Genomic DNA, 4,105 nt, shown 5'->3' with positions numbered 1-4,105 from the left:
GTCTCAAAAGATCTGACAGTATTATAAAAGGGGGTTTCCCTGTACAAACTCTCCTTGGCTGCCACCATCCATGTAAGACATAACTTGCCCCTCTTTGCCTTCCGCCATGATTGTGAGGCCTCCCTAGCCATGAGGAACTGTGAGTCCAGTTAAAGCTCTTTCTTTTTTAAGTTGCCCAGTTTTGGGTATGTCTTTATCAGCATCATGAGAATGGACTAATGCATCTCTCTACATTTGTTCTTTATGTAGATATTACAAAATATGATCAATTATAAAAAGATGATTTCTTTTTACAAAAATGATTAATGCAGTGAACTGAAATTCATAAAATATTTTTATGAAAAAACCTCTAGTAATAAAATTTTATTAACTATTTGGTGGATGTAGGAAGAACTACAATAAATCATTAGCAACAAGAAAATATTTTAAATGAACCAAGCTTTTATGTAACTTTGAAATGGCAGCAATGAAGTGGAAAATTATTATAACATTGAAAAGATTTTGCATTAGATGCTATAATAAATCATTTACTGAAGACTATTAGAGTTTAAATTAAATTCATTTATAATTAAGTACAAAGAAACTTTGAATATACTGCTTGATTTCAAAAATATGTTTGATGTAAATTTCAGTTTGTAATTGCATTAACAACTCAAAAATTTTAATGTCACATAAATATTGGTGCATTGTGTACAAGAACTTAATGCATTTAGCTTACTTTTCTTGGCTAAGCAGGTCAATGAAGTGGAAAAAAGACAGTTTTAAATTTCATAAGAAAAGTAACATAAGCAAATTATAAGAGAAATCTCAGAATTATTGAGATCTTTGCCATTCAGTAACATGAAATAATCAAAGAACATTTGACCAACAATTATTTAGTTAAGGCTCTCATTTTACCAATAGACTTCACTGAGACCTCTCCTTCTTACACGAGATCTCCTTTTTATGCAGAGGTACCTAGAAGTGGGAATAGGGTCAAAGTGTAGGTAAGAAAATACATGATGTTAGAGGAAATGACAAATAGCTATTGCATGTGTTGGAAAAAGCTGCAAAGGAGAAAGGACTTACAGAGTGCCTACATACATTGGTTATGAGTAACATGTAAACAAGGAACAAGAAACTGAGGAAGGCTGCAGGAGGTCTCTGAGGAGGAAGGCCTCTCCATGCCTCATGTTCCAGTGCAGGGTGACCTCACTCTGTTATACCATAAACATGGTGCTCAAGGGTGCAAACCCCTTCGTAGCACTATGACATAGCCAGACTTGTAGGCTCCTTGTAAGAACCATGTTTCATTAGCTGTCCATAGATAATAAGCTAAAGATAACTACATGTTCTTGTTTTGTGAAAATCCTAAACCATCACTGTTATCAATCCTCAGAATGACACAGCAGTTCCGGCTGATTGATTCACTTCCAGCTCACTGATTCACTCCACCATCACCCTTTCCTCACCACTACTCCACTCCTACCCTGTAGATCAAAGTGATTGTAACCAATAAATAGAGTGGATGATCTGAGTTCAGGGCCTTCACTGTTGCCTCCAGAGTAATGAAGTGATGGCCCCCTGGTCCCACTTTTTCTTTTAATCTTTTCCTCATTGCTTTGTCATCACTGAACTTGGGGTACCCACAGGTGATGTAGCGCTGGCTCTCTACATTCTGGTACCCAATGTGGGGCTCATGGATTCCCTACACTCATGTGCTTAATGAAACAAGAAATTTCTCTATGTAACAAACTTTCCATTCAGCAATCATTGACAGCACTAATATATAAACTGAAAAAGTATAAATATTGATACAAATTTTAGTATGTTGTAAATAGCCAATGTGTAATTTTATCTCAAAGCAAACTTGTTAAGAGAATAGATCTTAAGTGCTCTCAGCCACACAAACTGGTAAATGTGAGGTGATTAATATGTTAATTAGCTTGTGTTAATCATTTTACAATCACCGCATTATACACGTCAAATATATACAATTTTTATTTGCCAATGCCACCTCAATAAAGCTGAAGAAAGTATATTTGAAAAATCAGGGCTTTTATTTGGTCAAAAGATAAAAGAAAAATCATTACTATTATAGGAATAAAAGGAAAATAGGTAGTTTTGTTTTATTTAAAGACAAGATTTTTAAGGGGAGATAATATGAAATAATTTAGACAGCAGGGAGTGGGTGGGAAGGCTGTGGAGGAAAAACACTGGGAGAAATGCCTGATGCAGGCAATGGCAGGGGGATGGAGTCTGCAAACCACCGTGGCATGTGTGTACCTATGCAATAACCCTGCGGTATGTGCACATGTGCCCCAGAGCTTAAAGCACAATTTTTAAAAAGAGAGAGATATTTTTTAAAAAAGAAATAATTTAGAATAACTCCTGGAAATTTTAAAGTGAAAAGAAACAAAATAACATTTAAATGATATCAATAAATTAACAAACATTAATAAGTACTTAGACTCTGAGATCACCAATTCAAAACACTTTCTAGAGACTGTAGCATTAAACAAACTGAAAGAGCAGACAGATTTGATTTCAAACTTTAGGTAAATCATTTGCTAGCTAAGTAACTCAGGTAACTTGCATACATACATGAACCTCATTGTCTTACTTGAGAAATGAGAAGTGTGAAGTCAGAAATACTGTGTAGAACGTGCCTGTGATGTGATAAATACACAAATAATTTTACAATTACTATTAGTACTTCTACAACTACATATATTCCTACTAACATTAGCTTTCTACAGTATAAATCAATCATCATACATATTATTCAGGAGGAAATATGAGATAATAAAAGGCATAATTTAGAGCTAGATTTTGAAACTAGGATTATACTAAAAAAAAAAAAAAAAAAAAAAAAAAAGGCAACACAAAGAGAAGCAGGGCACAGTGGTGCACATCAGCCACTAGCTGCTTGGATTGCTGAGGCAGGAGAACTGCTTGAGCCCAGGAGTTCAAGGCTATAGTGCACAATGATTACACCTGTGTGTAGCCATGCTCTCCAGCTTAAACAACAGGGATATACATCTCTATTAAAAAAAATTAAGCAGATAAAACAGTAAAAAATTCTTCACTGAAGATGTGGAATTTCATCAATATTTGAGAATAGCAAGGTCTGGATACGTGAAGTAAAAATTTAACTATTCTAACCACAAAAATTATGTTAAGCATAAAGATCAGAGCAGAACTGAAGGAAATAGAGACACAAAAATCTCTTCAAAAAATCAATAAACCCAGGAGCTGGTTTTTTGAAAAGATCAACAAAATAGACAGACCACTAGCCAGATTAATAAAAAAGAAAAGAGAGAATAACCAAATTGATGCAATAAAAAATGATAAAGGGGATATCACCACAGATTCCACAGAAATCCAAACCATCATCAGAGATTATTACAAACAACTCTATGCACATAAACTAGTAAACCAGGAAGAAATGGATAAATTTCTGGACACTTGCGTCCTCCCAAGCCTAAAACAGGAAGAAGCTGAAACCCTGAATAGACCTGTATAGGCTTCAAACTATACTACAAGGCTACAGTAATCAAAACAGCATGGTACTGCTACCAAAACAGAGATATAGACCAATGGAACAGAACAGAGGCCTCAGAGGAGATACAACATATCTACAACCATCCAATCTTCGACAAACCTGACAAAAACAAGCAATGGGAAAAGGATTCCCTGTTTAATAAATGGTGTTGGGAAAACTGGCTAGCCATGTGAAGAAAGCAGAAACTGGACCCCTTCCTGACACCTTACACCAAAATTAACTTCAGATGGATTAAAGAATTAAACATCAGACCTAACACCATAAAAACCGTAGAAGAAAATCTAGATAAAACCATTCAGGATATAGGCATAGGCAAGGACTTCATGACCAAAACGCCAAAAGCATTGGCAACAAAAGCCAAAATAGACAAACGAGACCTAATCAAGCTCCACAGCTTCTGCACAGCAAAAGGAACAGTCAGTAGAGTGAATTGGCAACCAACAGAATGGGGAAACATTTTTGCAGTCTACCCATCTGAAAAGGCGCTGATATCCAGAATCTACAAAGAACTAAAACAGATCTGCAAGAAAAAAACAAACAAGCCCATTCAAAAGTGGGTGA

The sequence above is a fragment of the Saimiri boliviensis genome, chromosome 15 (genome assembly GCF_048565385.1).
Source record: "Saimiri boliviensis isolate mSaiBol1 chromosome 15, mSaiBol1.pri, whole genome shotgun sequence".
NCBI lineage: Eukaryota > Metazoa > Chordata > Mammalia > Primates > Cebidae > Saimiri > Saimiri boliviensis.
This window is presented reverse-complemented; position numbering follows the sequence as displayed.